The sequence below is a fragment of the Sminthopsis crassicaudata genome, chromosome 2 (genome assembly GCF_048593235.1).
Source record: "Sminthopsis crassicaudata isolate SCR6 chromosome 2, ASM4859323v1, whole genome shotgun sequence".
Lineage (NCBI taxonomy): Eukaryota > Metazoa > Chordata > Mammalia > Dasyuromorphia > Dasyuridae > Sminthopsis > Sminthopsis crassicaudata.
The window spans coordinates 242,755,038-242,773,317 of NC_133618.1; the positions used below are offsets into that span (position 1 = coordinate 242,755,038).

Below are 18,280 nucleotides of genomic sequence, written 5' to 3' on the forward strand. Positions count from 1 at the left end.
GGGCCACCCAGTGTGATTTGCCCTGGGTCCTGCACTTCCTAGGGATAGTCCTGAACACAGTGACTGGAAACCAGATGTTTCATCTAGAGCTGATTAAGCCCCAAAGAGTAACTTTGGTGGCCTGAAAAAGGGAACCTATGGCTGGCTCATCTTTGTACTCAGTGGTGTAAGCCCCCATGAGTGCCCAGGGCTGAAAATTTAACAATTTTCTTTCATTCAGATCTTCACATTTTCAATGTGCTTTTGCCTAAAATGTGAAAACTGAAAGAATCATTGATTTCAATTTTGAAAGGACTTCAGAGACCAGCTAGTCCACAAACTACACATTTTACAGATAAAGAAATTGAAGTCCAAGGAAATTTTAAAATTTCTTACTGAAAGTCAAACTGAGAGTAATCATCAGAAGTGACATTTGATCCCAAGTCTTCTTAATTAACAACATTTTGCAAATTCTTTTCTTTGTACTATTCTGGTTTTTTGGAAGAACATTAGAAAAGAAGAAGAAAAAAATATATATATATATATAAAACTATATAGAAAAGTTGAAAATACTATAGAGGTTATATTGAAGTTGAAGACATGATCCATGCTTTCATAGATCTCCCATTATTGTTAGAGAGAAAACATAATAGAAAGAATAGCTCTATCCACACACATTCACACAGACAGAAGCAGCTAAGTGGCCAGACCTGGAGTCAAGGAAGACTCTTCTTCATGAGTTCAAATCCAGTCTCAGTGACTTACTAGCCATTTGACCATAAGAAAGTCATTTAAAACTGTTTGCCTCAGTTTCCTCATCTGTAAAATGAACTAGAGAAACAATCAAACAGCAAATCAATTCAGCATCTTTGCCAAAAAAAAATCCTCAGTAGGGTCACAAAGAGTTGAAAAGAAACAATAACAACAAAAACACACAAATATGTGAAAAGTTAAAGACATGATTCTTGCTTTTATGGATCTCTCTATTTTTCTATTGTGTTCTTTCTCCACAATATTGAGAGATCCATGAAAGTTGATATTACATCTTTAACTTCTCTGTATAGTATCCCTCACAAAATCTACAATATCATAGTGATTATACAACTATTTACAGAATCACAGTAATCTATCCAACCCATGCATGAAAAAATAATTCCTAATATAAGATACTCAATAATTGGTCCTCCAGATTCTACTGGAAGACTGTGATAATGTACCTACTATATTCTGTGGCAACTAATTGAATTTTGGTATAACTAATTTATTAGGAATTTTCCCTGATAACAAGCCTATTTTTTTTAACTTTTAGAACTTCAGCAATTCTACCTTTTGTTCCTGGTTAAAACTAATGATATTCTTTTTGAAGTTTCATTATTATCTGTTATTTAGCCATCTAATCCAAATTTTATATCATCTGTAAATTTCATAAACATGTTATCTATGTATTTATCCAAACACTGGTAATAATTAAATATTAAATAATACAGCTAGTCAGTCAATGAATATGTTTATTATGTGCTAAGCACTAGATATACAAAAGAGGCAAAAGAGGAGATATAGAAAGAAGCAAAAGACAGACTTTGCTCTCAAGTTCTCAGTCACAGACTCTAGAACCCTACTTCAAAGTTGACAGGAAACCAAGAAAAGTTGCTAGATATGACTAGACTACAGAACTTAGAATCAGGAAGTCCTGAATTCAATTGCTGCCTTTTTGAACTGTTTGACCACTTGCAAATCTCTTAACCTCTCTGAGCCTCAGTTTTCTCATCTGTAAAATGGGAATAATAATAGCACCTATCTCACAAGATGGCTGTAAAAGCTAGATGACATAACATACATAAAGAGCTTTCTAAGCTTTAAAGAACTATAGAAATGCTGGCTATTATTATTATAAAGCCATGGTAGCTCTTTTGATCATCATTTGTTGTTTATCCAGATATCATGGGGTGATATCTTGTATTTACATGAGGCAGAGTTGCACAAAGTCATCAGCCTCCCTCCTTCTTCCAGTTATCCAAGTCCAGTGGCATGAAATGCAGTGGATGATCTTGGTTTCTTCGATGTCTAACCAAGCTCTAAGCTCTCCACAGCACCTACTTCAGCAGTCTTCGTGGTTATTGGAACAAATTGCTCTTAAACATCTTTTCCACCAGGGTAAGTCTTGACATGCTTGGAGTAGACATTCCCTTACATTTCCAGCAAGTTTTAGGTCATTCATTACCCTCGACCTGATTTAGTCCATCTGCCAAAATGGTTTTACTGGAGTATGGCTGCTACGTGTGCATATGCTTCAGCTTTTTGGAGCCATAAGTGTAAGTTGGAGGATAGATGGATACCAAAAGTGGATAAAGCAGCCTTGAAAAAAATTAAGCAAGTTCCCCTCACCAAGTTCCAGTCCTCCTGAATTTCCCATCATTACTTACTTATCTAGCTAGATGTTTATTATCTCTTTAATAATCCATCCTAGATTCTATCAAAATTATTGAAGGCTATAGACTATTCTCTCCCCTTTAAAAAATGAGATCGTTGCCCTTCTCCAGTCATTATGGTACCTCTATTCAAGACTGAATCTTTAAATATCATCCAGAGTAACTCAAAAATAAAATCCATTAGTGCTTTCAATATTCAAGGGACCAGTTCATTGGGAACAGGGAACTCATCTTGTCACCTCATTTCATCGGCACATGTGATTTGTCTCCTTTAAAGATAAAAGTGTGAGTTTTCTTCATTTTAGTATTTATTGATGTGTCTTGGGCTGCTAGACAGAGTGCCAGGACATGGAGTTACACTCATTTTTGGTGAGTTCAAGTCCTTCCTCAAATATTTACTAACTGGGTGGCCCTGGGCAAGTCACTTAACCCTGTTTGCCTCAGTTTTTTCATCTGTAAAATGAGCTGAAAAAGGAAATGGCCATCAAGAAAGAAAACCCCAAATGGGGTCATAATGAATCAGACACTAGTGAAATAAATATTCTCTCAACAACAGCAACAAAGAATTTAAGATTTTAAGCTGAAGCTAATCTTAAGGTTGTATATCTTTCAAACTTAAGCAAACTGCCTTGTTTAACAATAATAATAGCTTGGATTTACATAAGACTTTAAAGTTTGTAAAATATTTTACAAATATTATCTCATTTGAGTCTTCTAACAATCCTGGGAGTTAGGTGCTATTATTATGCTCATTCTACAGATGAGAAAACTGAGGCAAACATGATAAAGTAACTTGCCCATGGTCACACAACTAGGTAAGTATTTGGGGTCAGATTTGAACTTGGATCTTGTAGCCTTTTATTTGTACCTTTATTTAAGTTACATCCCCTCCCTCTTGCAGGACTTTTCTCAATTTTTCAAATATTTTAAATATTTCATCAAATTCTCCTTTGATGAAACCTTCCTCAATTCCCTATTTGTCAATAATGTTCTCCCTTTTTTTTTTTTTTTTTTTTTGAGCTCTACTAACACTTTGTTTTATACTTTTTTGTGGGGTACTGAGGGCCAGGAACTTTTCTGTAATTTATCAAGCAACAAAACTGATTAAACTACTATGTGTCACACGCTGTACTAGGGCCTGAGAATATAAAGACAAAAATGAATTAGCCTAACCTCAAGGAATGTTTATTCTACTGGGGAAGAGTTATCTAAGAAATTGAGAGGTTAAGTGATTTGTTCATGGTCACAGAACTAATATGTGTCAGGGACAAAGAACTAGGTCTTCCTGCCACTTCTATCTACATTATAATGCTGCTTCAACTATCATATAATATTGTTCATTAAAATGAAATATGTGAACAGTAGTTCCTTAACAAATGTTTGTTGACATATTGAATGAATTGAATACTCTCTTTTTAGAGCTTTAAAAAATTTTTTTTTTAATTAACAAGTATTTATTTTCTCTCCTTCCCACATTCCCTCTCTCCATTGGAAAAATAAAAACAAAACTTATCATAAATATTCATAGTTAAACAAAATTAATTCTTACATTGACTGTGTCCACAACTCTCATTCTGCATTTCAAGTCTATCACTTACTTTTCAGAAGTTGGGTAAAAAGTTTCATCATCAATACTGGTTCACAATCATTAATCAGAGTTTTTAAATATTCAAGCATTATTTGTCATCATAATACTGCTATTGCTTCAGTCATTTTCCTGGTTTTGTTCACTTCATATTGTATCAGTTCATACAAATGTCCCCAAATTTCTCTGAATCCATACATTTCATCATTTCTAATAGCACACTAGCATTCGATTATCTTCACAATTAATTCTATTGGTAATTTGGCTATTCTAACAGGCCAGTGGATCAATTAGCTGATCTCTTTAACTTCCCATTGTTTGACACTACAGCTACTATATTTTTTATGCATAAACATCCTTTTTTTCTTTCTTTAATTTCTTTCAGGTATAGAAATAATAGAATCACCGAGTCAAATATAGGTCACTATCTTCTAGGGCATTGTTCCCAACTGAAAAAATATTTTCCAGAATGCCTAACCTAATTAATGGATTTGGTTTTTCTACAACCCCTCCAACACTTGTTATTTTCCCTTTCTTTACTGATTAGTAAATGTTTTTGTTCAATCACACAGCTTTAGTCAGGGATTACACCTATGGCCAAGAGAGGACATTTATCTTTGGTAAATCCCTAAAAATGTACACTGGATTCAAGTTACTCTTACATAAATCAGGCTTTTTTTCTGAGGCATTTGGGGTTAAGTGATTTGCCTAGGATCACACACCTAGCAAGTGTTAAGTATCTGAACTCACATTTGAACTCAGATCCTCTTGACTTCAGGTCTGGCACTTTATCCACTGCACTATCTGGCTGCCCCTCTTACATAAAATCTTAAGATAGTTTTACACATAATCTATATGTAAAATATTTTAGGAAAATGACATAAAATTCAGTCAAAAGGCTATTTACTATTCCTGGTTAACCATCAACATGTTTATGCCCTCCCCCCCAAAAAATTTTTTTTAACCAGCTTGCAAGTGTAGATACAACCTCATTTAAGCTGCCTTACATTCTTTAGGCTAATACAGAGAAAAAACAGTTTTGAATCACAAGAGCCAACTTTCTAGTAGAACAAGATGTAGGAGAATGAATCTAGTTTGCCTTGTATCTAACTTCCAACCCAAATAACCTTTCACTTTTATTTAGGACAATCAGCTTAAAGAACTTTCCTTATAATACAAATATATTGAGAGGCAGCACAGTGGAATGCAAAGAACTGTGATCTTAAATTCAGAAGATCTAACTTCAATTCCCACCTCTGATAAAATGGAATTTAGACATACTAGCTCTGACATATGCAGCCTAATTTCTTTAAATAACTTTATTTGTCTGTAAAATGGGTTAATATGTATGTCACATTGCCTTTCAAAGTATTTGTGAACAAAGTACTTGCATATGAGATGTTATTAGGTGTCATGGCCTGGGGGTCAGAGAATATATCCTATTTGGGTTTCCTGATAAAGGCTTAAAAATTAGGCAACTGAGGGTAAAAACTCTACAATAAGATGGCTACAATAAGAAATTGGATTTTGGGTCTTTCAGTGGGCCCTGCAAGGATGATTAAAATGATAATAATAACTGATACTTATGTAGTACTTTAGTGCTTGCAAAATATTTTATATATTTGTCCTTTAAAACAACCCTGTGAAGCAGCAACAAAATTATGTGATATTCAACTGTGATGGATTTAGTGCTTTTCAACAATGAGGTAATTCAAGCCAAATCCTATAGACTTTTTTTCTCTCATGTATTTCCCCCCTGATTTTTCTTGTATAGTATGATGAATACGGAAATATGATTAGAAGAACTGCATGTGTTTTACCTATATCAGATTACTTGCTGTCTTGGGGATGTAAGAGGGAGAGAGAGAGAGGGAGAAAAATTTGGAATACAAAGTTTTACAAAGGTAAATGATGAAAACTATTTTACATGTATTTGGAAAAATAAAATACAATTAAAATTTTTTAAACCCAAGAAAGTATTATTATTATTATAATACCCATTTTACAGGTGAAGAAACTGAGGTTAAGAGATTCTATGACTTGTCCCAAATCACATGGGAAGTATCTGAGGCCAGATTTGAAGTCAGGTCTTCCTGACTTCTAACTACAACACTGTATCCATTACTATTCACTGTATCACCCATTTAGATCATTGTTGCTATTCAATCAATTCAGTCATGTGCAACTCTTTATAACCCCATTTGGGATTTTCTTAGCAAAGATATTGTAGTGGTTTGCCATTTCCTCTTCAGCTCATTTTACAGAGAAGCAAACTGAGGCAAAGAGTTAAGTGACTTGCCCAGGGTCACACATTACTAGTATTTGAGGTTGGATTTGAACTCAGGTCTCCCTGACTCCATGTCTACATATTACAATGACTTTAGCATGGAAGAGACCCCAGAGTTTTCTCTAGGCCAACACTCTCATTTTACAGGAAAATTGAGTCCCAGAAAAAAATAAGTGGTTTGTTCAAAGTCACACAGCAAATGAGAAAGTCTGAAATCCCCTGACTCCAAATCCAGAATCTCTTTGTCATGTTATACTTCAGATAATGCCATAACTATTTGTTCCATTGTCTCAGTCCAAAATACTGATACTTTACTTCAATGTTAACTATGCAAACACTCCAGTCAGGAACGCTGTTTTTGCCTACAAATGTTTCAAAGACTGAAAAATCGCCATCATTTCCATAAAACAAAACATTTGTTCTGGTGCAGCTAGATCAACCCAATGAAATTTTGGCACAAATGGGCTTGTTGTTACCCCCTACAAACTTTCTTATTGGGCCAGGAAGTCTGGAGGCACTTCAGAGGTTTCCTGGTGAAAATGTTAACAAAACCAGTCGTGCAGATAGGCTGGTCTTAGAGTTGACAAAAATGTTTGCTTGGCAAAAACTTACAAGCATTGCCTATTACACCATTTAAATGATTGGGAGTGGGACAGAGGTACTGGGGCTTTCTTTTTTTTTTTTTTTTTTTTTTTTTAAGATATGTGTATTTCTGCTCTATTTTGCTTGCCAAGTTAAAAACCAGTGGGTTCAGACTGGTCCTGAGTTATCTAAGAATTCAATTGCCACTTCTGCACCAAAAGAAACTCGGAGCTTGCCTCCCTTTCTCTCTCTCAATCAATCTCTCTTTCTCTCTCTCTCTCTCTTGCTATTTCAGGGATGCTCTGACACCCTTTCATACCAACACATTTGCAAAGGTGAATTAGGAGAAACAAAGGCTGTCTGATCACCCAGAGAAGAGGATATACTTGAAATAAGAGCATCTGATGATAAAATAAGAAAGACATCTTTCTGAATCCAAATCTGACCTCAAATATTTATTAGCTGTGTGACTCTGGGCAAGTCATCCTGTTTGCTTCAGTTTCCTCATCTTGTAAAATGAGCTGCAGAAGGAAATGGCAAAATGATTGAAATGACTGAACAACATATATTTACAAATGAAAATTATCTTGGAGGTTCTCTAACCTAACACTTTGATTTGACTAATAAAGAAAATGAGTTTCAATTAAGACAACTCTGAAATACCACCACACACCTGTCAGATTGGCTAAGATGACAGGAACAAATAATGATGAATGTTGAAGGGGATGTGGGAAAACTGGGACACTAATACATTGTTGGTGGAGTTGTGAAAGAATCCAACCATTCTGGAGAGCAATTTGGAACTATGCCCCAAAAGTTATCAAACTGTGCATACCCTTTGATCCAGCATTGCTGCTATTGGGCTTATATCCCAAAGAAATACTAAAGAGGGGAAAGGGACCTGTATGTGCCAAAATGTTTGAGGCAGCTCTTTTCGTAGTGAAATGAATAGAACCAGAAGATCGCTGTACACTTCAATGCTGTATGAAAATGTATTCTGTTGGAAGTGGATATCTTCAACATAAAGAAGATCCAACTCACTTCCAGGTGATCAATGATGGACAGAAACAGCTACACCCAGAGAAGGAACACTGGGAAGTGAATGTAAATTGTTAGCACTTACTGTCTATATACCCAGATTACTTATACCTTCGGAATCTAATACTTAGTATGCAATAAGAAAATTGGATTTACACACATATATTGTATCTAGGTTATACTGCAACACATGTAAAATATATGTGATTGCCTGTCATTTAGGGGAGGGAGTAAAAGGAGGGAGGGGAAAATTTGGAAAAATGAATACAAGAGATAATGTTATTTAAAAGATGACTCATACATATATACTGTCAAAAAATTTATAATTATAAATTAAATTAAATTAAATTAATAAAAAGAAAGAAAGAAAATGAGTTTCAGAAAGTTTAAGTGAATTGCCTGAGGTCATACAGATAGCAAATGGCAAGCTAAACTTCTGAGTCCTCATCTTCAATGCTACCTCATCTTCAATAGAATTACAAATGAATTTTGGCATGTGACATTTACTAGCCTAGTATCCATAAGGATTCCCTCTCAAGTGGTAGTTTTTATCTTTCTGAACCTTATCTTTTTTATGTTTAAAATGGGAATTATACACTTGAGATAGGTAATGTTATATAGAGCTAGTGCTTTATAAACCTTATAATGCTACTTTTATCAATGGAGGAAAAGGGAAAGTATGTGTATTAAGAAACTACTTTGTACAAATCATTGAATTCAGTCTCAGAGAAATTACAAGTTTGGATAAGGTATCCTGCATAAAGGTTATAATAGCAGAGAGAAAACACTACCAAAAGGTACCAACACTGTTCAATGATAACTATATCTTTAGGGAGTGTAAAAAAACAATTTGGCTAAGTACAGAGATTCTGATGTGCTAATATGTTTGCCATCAAGGCAGGCTCATATTTATTCCTGTCTCCATTTCTAAGTCATCAAAATGTCTCAGTCCCAAGCAGTACTAGTCCCCAAGAGAGGGCTCACATTTTGATTACAATCTGTGTTCTCTTCAACCGGAAAATAAAGCAGAGACCATCAGCCTTGAAATGCCACTTTTTCCACTGACTTCCATGTGAAAGGGGGTGGGGGAAGGAGAGAAAGGAGAGGGAGTGTGTGGTTCGTATTAAAGCCTTCACCTCAATTTCCCAGTGTCCCATTTGAGAAATAACCCAGCATCCAAACCGGAGGAATTTCTAAGACACAAAACAGTCAGAGTCACAGTAAGAAAACAGAGATGATTTTTGGTTCTTCTCCCCTTCAATTTATTAAGTGGATATAAGGCAATTAAGAGCCCAGTGGTAAAAGTAGTTAAAATGCAAGTAGGTGCCTTTATTGTTTCCTCCAAAAGGAAACAGTCAGCCAGCAACCTATATCATATAAACATTTATTACTCAATGTAGATTATGAGACCCACAGCCATTTAAAAGTCTTTTTCTCAATGAATGTTCAATTTCAAGTTAGGGGGAGAAAAAAAAGAATTTTTGTAGGAAGGAGTGGGGAACAGAGTGACCTCATAAGGTTCATGCAAAAAAAAAAAAATGATTAAAAAATCCTTACCCACCCCCTACCAAGATGAAGTTCAGAGAGATAAACTTCCATTTGCTAGTGTCACAATCGAATTCTATCCTAGTTTCTTGATATCAAATATAGTACTTTATACTAAACAATACTTCTCCTAAAAATATTTTCTTTCCCTTCAAACCAAAGCTGCTGTAATTCAAAAATCTCCAAATTGTCGCTTTGCCAAGATTTCTGTTTAGTGGAAACACAAAGGCTACCTATAATTCTACCAGAAAATGAGGAACTTTCACTCTTGTCATATTGATTTCTTGGGCCCAGTGGTCATTTTAACTCTCACGATGAAGTTCTAGAATTGTGTAAACTCATTATTTCTCTCCCTTCTTCCAAATGGAGATTCCCATCTTCTAACCTTTCTAACCATGTAACTATGAGCATGTCTGATGTTCTCTTTTGGCCTCAGTTTCCTGATCTGTAGAGTAGGAATGTTATACCAATAACAACTAACTCATGATATAGTTATTAAACATAAAGCACAATTTGAAAGTTAATAACTATTTTTAAAAATCATTTTCACAAGTTGTTTTATTAGAGCATTTATTTCAATTTTTTTTTTTAAATGAGTATATCACTCTCAGAAGAGATCTGCTCACCTAGTCTCTTAGTATCTCTTTAACTAACTTAAAATTTGATGGACACAAATTAAGGTGGAAGAACCTGAAAATCAATGTGAAATAAGAGAACAAAATTGGAGGATTATGGAAAAAACTGCATAGAAATAAGGGACTATTGTACAACTACATATTAGCTCAGCTTATTAGCACGTGAAGACCAAGGTCATGGTTCAGTCCCTACAGGAATTGAACACAATATTATCAGATCAACTAATAAAAAAGCTGTAATTTTAAAATTATCAACAAAGCAGCAAATTAGAAAGTAAGCCTTGATCTCTCCACAGCCAGACATCCTCTAACACCAGGCAACCTTCTTCCAAATATGTGCCCTCTGTCGCCAAATGAGAAAATGCAGATGGATTGATACAAATCCATGCTTACCACCAGGAAAACCCAAAGCTCATGTTCAATTGTTGCTAAGTTAATATATCTCCATATCCCACATGAAGGGCATATGTGATAGGGGAATGTCAATATCCAGAAAGAAAGAAAAGACAACTCTCCCGGGTGTGTACTGGCAAATGCCCAAGTGTATATCATGAACTAAAAAAAAAAAATCAGAAAACAGTTAACATAGCCTAAAATTTTGGTGCCAAAAGTAATTGAGAGGGATGAAGTGTGCTAGATAGCATATATCTGGCATGAAAAACAACTGAAATTCAAAAACTTCAGTCAGTTCAAACAGCATAAAACTGAAAAGGGCCACCTAAGGTCCTATTAGAAAAGTATGGGACTCTCATTTATTGTTTACTGATACCTTCAAAACCAAGATCAATGCTAACATGTCTGTTTCTTTTATTGGATACCCCCCCAAAAAAAAAAAAAGAAAAAGAAAGAAAGAAAGAAAACTGAAGAGAATCACTGTTGCCTTGTTGCCTTTTAAATATCATGGGTGAGATGAGCACTTTGATGAAAATAGGATTTTACTTACCCACTTGAAAAAAAAAAATCCTAAATATATACCAGTTATACAAAACAGAATGGAAGCGTAAATACATTTTGCTTGTGAAGCCTTTTGCTATAGCATTCCCCCTTATTAAATGACCAATATTTTCCTGAACCAAGAGGACCCTATAGTGCTGTATGTCTGTTCCCTAATGTCTATAATTGTAATTCAGACAAGTGGACCAACAAAGGCTTTATTTTATACCCCTCAGGTATAAGTCAAATACCCATGAGTCAAGTACAGAATGACAATTATATTAAAAGATCTTTCTCTACTAAGTTTAAGGAGCATAATGATGAAAGGCCTTTGGTTCTCTTAATCTAAGGATCACCATACCAAGTCCCACCTTACAAAATTCTGAAATCTTTTTATCAAGGCAAAATTGAATTTAAATTGCCCTCCAATTGTAAATCAAATTGTGAAAATAAGAATATGTAGGCCTTAGGTTCTGGAAACAGTGAAAGTTCTCATTCCCAGCCAAATTTAATTAAACCAGACAACAAAAGGTTCTAACTTGAAAGCCACTCCAGGAAGATAAAGATGTTAAAGACTACCACGTGAGACCAGAAATGGATGGAAACTTAATACTCACTGGGTTAAATTTTTCAAACAGTTTAGAAATAGCTGAAGGTAATTTATGAGAAGACTTGAGTGACAAAGCACATGATTTGAAGTGCCTTTCCTTAGTTAGGCGCTTTTTACCTTCTCTCTCTACTCTCAGAAGACTTCTAAATTCAGTGAACCAAAACAACACTTTGTTTGTTGTTATAGCATCACACTGGTACAGAGGGTAGATCCCACACCTGTTGTAATAAAGTGGGAAAGTTGTGATAGGCAAACTAGAAGCATTCATTAACAGAACTTCAGTCGAAGGTAGGACAATTTGTACTTTGATTGTCTTCCAGAAAGGAAAACTTCTCTCCCTCCCAGCCCCCTACTAAGGTCAAATTAAAATATAATAAGACTGATTGCTTTTAAAAGGCCAGGATGACAATATATCCTGGACAGGGCACTTCATTCATTCCTCATCAGATACCCTTTAGGCATGAGTTTAGCTCTCAAAAACAAAAAGCCTAACCAGACTTTATAATAGTATTATTCCAACAAGTAATTTTTTTTAAAAATCTAACTTTTGAATTACCAACAAAGCAGAAAATTAAAACTAACTACAGCTGCCAAATGACAATTAGAGCCTACAGTACACATCGTGTGTAAAAGGAAAGAGAATATAGAGGCTTATACAGCACATCTAAGATGGTCAAGAAAATTCAGTGATAAAATTCATAGTTTAACAGTGGAAAAACTAAATAAAATAAGAAAAAAATCTACATTTATATAATGTTTCCTCCAGGTTTACAAAGCACTCTCTTCACATCCCAGGAAATACTCATTGCAAATACAATGATCCTTATGTTACAAATTTAAAAATTGAAGCCCTGGGAAATAAAATGACTAGTTCATAGTCATATCAGCTATATGGGAGAGAACTCCAGTGTTCTTTTCTCTCTCCCACTCTGATAATGATGAATATTTTTTTTCTGGCATACCAGCACCAGCATCACCCTCTTCTATACAGAGCATTAGGTACAAAAGTGTCACGAGAAGTCTAGGACATTCCTAAGCGTCATTGAACACTGGGAGCTGTGCACTGTAAAGCCATTTATATAAAACTGTGGTTGGCAGCCCTCACTCTTCCACGGGAACAAATTAACATTGGCATTCCAAACACAGGAAAGTAAGGAAATTGGAAACACAGTTTATATTTGGCCAGCTCTTTGAAATACTGTACCATGCTACCGATGTCAATTAATGAAAAGCAGAATTTTGCTGAGAGGGTCTGGTTTGGAAACACATTAACACACGTTAAACATGTTTGCACAGGAACCAGATTATAAGCATCTTGGTTCCAAAACAATAAAGCAATTACACTAAAACTTGTACTCTCTGAGTTGCCATTAATTCAATCCACTCAATCTGGATCAGTGAAGGCTTTCCACTGCATTCAACATGTAGTTTGACACAAATGCTGAAAGAACAGAATCTACCATGCTAGTCTGAATTTTACATAAGTATGTGTCAAACTTCATGTACTTGGAATATTCCTCAAAATCATAAACACTCCTGGTTTTTTTTTTTTTTCCTATTGGGAGAAAGGGAACCCAATGTTTATTTCCATTGCTAGTCCACTTTTGATGCTGGCAATTTTTCATCAGTGAAGGTTAACGATACCAAATATCTGTTTTGTATTAAGAAATATCAAGTCACATTTTTGTCAAATATTATTTGTCAAATACTATTTACTCCAAGAACCAGAATTCAACTGCAGCTGAACACCATCGATTCAACTGCTAATAATCAGCAGCCAGTATGGTAATGGCAATGGTTTTTGCATTGGGGGATCATTTGCAAAAGAAAACCTCTTCCTCTATAAACAGTCTCAAGATTAGGAAAGAAAACTATTTGAAGCCTAGTAATAAAATACTGTGCCCTTGATTTACTCAGTGCAAGGATACAGTCTACTGTTGGAGCTGAAACCCATATCCAACTCAAAACATCTGCACACTAATTTTTTAGTGATTTAAAAAAATTTTTTTAATGAAAGGTAGAAGGATGAATTGTGAACCTCAATTAATATTTTGATACTGGCTCAGTGCATAGAGGCTAAGGGTCACTCCACTATTTCTAAAATAGGTGATTTGACCTATGAAGGTAGCATTGCCTCAAGAATCAAAACTATTTTCTTTCTCTGGGTGCTGGGCATCTTCTAATATTCTTTCTAGATTGCCATTTTTAATATATGTTCTTTTACTGTGCCTTTGCTCAAATGACTTCATGTGTCAACTCGGCATTGCTCTGGTATTTATCAAGTTAGAGCAATTTGGATGTGTAAAGCTAAATGTGTTATCATTTTCACCGCAAATTAACAGTTTCTATGTAAATATTGGCATTTCCTCACTCACTGGGAGAAGAGGAAGGCATAATGGTACTAACAACATATTTGATTTAAACTAATTAAAAACAGAGGGTCTTGCAATTTAATATATTGATTTTACCAGTGGGACTTAAATCTTTTATAATAAGTGTACACAGCTGCACCACTCACCCACCACCACTTTTAAGCCTAATCCCTGCATTCCTTCTGACGATAACATGACAGGATGCACGCATCCTTGTGTCAGCCTTAACCCCAGTGACACTGCCAAAATGTATTAAGGTAAAACACAGCAGTGTCCTGCCAAAAAGGAGTCTGTCAACAGTAAGAGGCCTTACTAGTTTATCTTTAAGAAATTAATGAGTCCAGCTTCTTGTGGTAAATAACCCTGACTGACTGTCCAGCTCGGCTGAGATGAGAAAGGTTCAAGACATTCACATCATGCAGTGGACCAAGCATAGCCTTAGAGAATGATATTCACACTAAATGGTAATCAACTGAGACAACGGTTTCCCCAGAATTCAATCCTCAGTTTTCTAACAATTTAGTTTCTTGGCTATGTGATCATTTCTTTTCAGACAAGAGGAATTCTGATAGGCCTGTAAACTATGTAAATATTATATGTACTATGTATGTATCAAGATGAATTTGGGTGTCTGTACAAAAGAATAATTTATTTTTTAAAAATTCTGTCTTTCTTTATATCTTCTTGATTCTGTCCTTGTTTGCATTTATTGTTTCTGTCTCACCTTTTTTACTGAAAAAAAAAATCTGACCACTAGGCCTAAAGTATGGACTGGATCATAGGATTCTACATTGGCACTGAGGGCCAAGATTTAATCTGCTTTGTTTCAAGTGGGAAGTACAGGGAAGATCAAATAAGTTCAAATCCAGGTCAAATATTCTCCACCAAAAAAAAAAAAAAAAAAAAAAAAAAAATCTTTGATTTATAGAAGAGGAAAATGAGGTTTAAAAGAAGTGATTATGAAAGGGTTACTAAAAACACAGCTGTATGTGCACTCTTATATCTAAGGCTCTCCACAGAAAAACTGTGTGACATCTATATTAACCTTTGGCTACACACCAATGAAGGCCTGTAGTGTGCTGGAATGTAGAGCAGCCCCTTCCAAATTTTAACACAAGCCAGGTTACAGCTGCAGATGCCTGTAGCCCATGCTCACTTTATAAAGTATTCCCTGAAGGAAATTTTTAAACTGTTACAGAATCTTTTTCTAATACCCTACAGTGGTAGGGCCTGTTATTAAAGGGCAAAAGGATAGTTCCTTATGCCAAACACTTGTCAACAAAAAGGATAGCCAGATGGTATAAAATAAAATAATAATAATAAAAAAAAAAACTCAAAGGCTCTTCAGGTTTCTTGATTTATATTAACAAAAGCTACTCTTATGTGTAGACTCCAAGGAGGACTAATTTTCAACTTTCTCTTTTCACTTCAAAGATGAAACTATTTACTTCCTTTATAACCTGCACCCGGGAATAAACACTAATCGCACATCCCTGATGCCTGGGGTTCTTCAGAAGAATTATGAAGTGGCCTGACTTTCCATATGAGAAGTGGGATGGATTTCCAATTGGATTCAGTTAAGAAACCATGCATTGCTCTGGGACTGTTTTCTAGTGAGTAGCCTGTTTTGAATTCCAAAATTAATCTACACAGAGAAGTCAGGGGCTTGTTAATCCAAACCAGTTTACAAATCTTGCTATTGAACTCAAATATCCAGGCCCATTAAAATCTGAATGTGAATTAACTGTCTAACATTACCTTCTGCTTTATTGTAGAGGCTGCTCTTTGTTGGAAGGCTACTTCTGAAACTTTCATTTCCATTACTTCTGGCTTTCTGGAAAATTTGCCCCTTCTATTATATAGCATATTTCATACCTCTCATGTACATCACCTTCTTATTCCAAAGAGTAGCAACTTATAGGAAAGTTTAGAATGCCATTAGCACAAAGACAGCACAGGGATACAATAATTGTATCCCCACTACAGAGAGATGAGTATTTTTCTTTAGGTGTAAAATATTTGTATTATTTTCTGGTTCTAAGCAGAAACAAAATCTTAGCTTTGAAAGACAGTAATCTGTGGGGATTGTCCCTTTTAGTAAACTGGGATAAGGTTTAATACAAACTACATCTAAGCATTCATCTTAAAAAAAAAAAAAAAAAAAACCCTCCACCCCCCACAATAACTCTCCTAATTTGCCCTTGAAGTACCAGAAAACTACACACATTGGAGCCAGGAGCGTTTGAATGTGTATTCTAGCTGGTAGCTGGTCTAATTCATTAGGACGTCCACAAACAAGTCAGTCTTTGTCCTTTAAAGATGAAAGCAGCATGAGTATAACGGGTTGAAAGGTGTGCACACAGTGAGGAGGAAAGCCACTGGGATCTGTGTCCTTTTTAAGCTTGTCCCGGCATGCACCCATGACAAGGGAACAAAACAGCACAGATAAACCTCTCAAAAGTGCCTTGTTAGCAATCATTCCACCTGTCTATAAGAGACGATTGGAGCTGGCCTGCCCAGTAACTAATGACTGACCACGCTGACAGTAATTCAATATAATGGAGCCTTCTCCATGGAGGACACTTTCATGCTTTCAGAGTTGACTACAAAAGCCAGTCAGGGTTGAACAAATGTCTCCTTAATGGACTAAGTCAGGATTTTAATATAGAGCTTTGACTTCTCTGCTTTACTTGGCGACTCTTTGAAGACTTCCACACTGTACTCTTTTCTCCCTTTCTTTACTCCCCCTCCCCACCCTACCAAGGGCAATAATTAATACAGTGCATTATGCCATTAGATGAAGGGGAATAGCCAGGTATTCTTATTCCCAGGGCAAGTTAAAGGAGAAAAAAATATATTCTGGTAGTCTAATTTAAGAAGTTCAATTGATTTGGGGGTGGGGAGGAAGTAGAGAGGGAATGAGAAAACATTTTTCAAAGTTCCCTGGAAACTAAGCTTTTAACAAAAGCTCACACAGAAAGTCCATGCAGCTTACAAAATGTTTTCTCACAACCCCAATGAGTTAAATATTATTTTCCCATTTTACAGATGAGTAAACCGAGGAGGAGAGAGATTAAATGGCCATACCCAGGAAGACATAGTAAGTGTCAGAGCTGGGGAAAAGAACCCAAGTGGCTTGACTACAAATCATACACTCTTTCCATTAAATCTAGCTGCCTCCCTAAAACCTAAGAAGTTAACATTTACCCTTCCTCCACTTTTGGGTTAGTTGGGTTTGTATGCATTTAGTATTATCATTTAGAATATTGTTCCAGTTTTCTCTGTGCTGTGGTAGTAGCTTACACATGTAAAATGAAAGTCACAGAAAACAGAAACTGATATAATAATGTTATCTCAAAAACCAAATATTTGAATACCAGCTCTACACTTTGCATCTAAAATGTCTGGTTTGAAAGAACAGTCTAGTTGAATATGATGAAATGGTGGGGGGGGGAGGAGAGAAAGATCTATAGATGGAAGAAGAGGAAGAAGAGAAGAGAAGGAAAAAAAGAGGACGATGAAGAAGAAAAAGAAGAGGGGGAAAAAAAGAACCCAATAGGAAAGTATAGAGGCAAGAGCCCTGAACTTGGGCATCAGGAGACTCCATATACAGGGTCTGATTCATAGTGTGATCCTGGACAAATAATTTTATATTTCCTACTTCATAGGATTTTATAAATTGGGTGAGAAAGTGAAAACACTTTTTTAAACCTTAATATTTGATAAATGTCAATATTTCAAGTTGAATTATATTATTATTTTTGCCAAAGATGAGAAGCTCAAGACATGAGTTTTGAGAGATAGAGGTTCTAGGAAGATTACAGATCCCACCTTTCCAGTAGATGGCTCCCCCCCCCCCAAGGCCAAGAAAAAGGATGGACAGCTGTCCATTTGAACTTGCTTTCTCTGTCTCTGTCTTTGTGTCTGTCTCTCTCCTCTCCCTCTCAACACACACACACACACACACACACACACACACACACACACATATATATATATATATATATATATATACACACATGCCATGGCATCTCTCCAAGCCCCCAAACCTTTCTGCCATTGTGGATGCCTGGTGGAGTCTGAATGTGGGGCCCATTCCCTAAACTACCCTCCAGATTCAGTTCCGAGATTTGGAGACACCCAATCTCTATGTTTGGTGGTTTGTGAGCCACACGTGATAAATGCTTAAAATGGATTCAGTAAGCCAAGGACCTATCATTATATATTTTAAATAGAATGCTTGCAATGGCAATGTTTTCACTCTAACTTGGCTGACTCAAGAAGG

At 35.7% G+C, this 18,280-nt stretch overlaps 1 protein-coding gene across 1 annotated transcript in view; it reads right to left on the reverse strand.

The window, feature by feature from the left end:
• The window catches only part of BMP7 (bone morphogenetic protein 7), a 96,624-nt gene that overhangs the window by 77,062 nt on the left and 1,282 nt on the right, over positions 1-18,280 (reverse strand).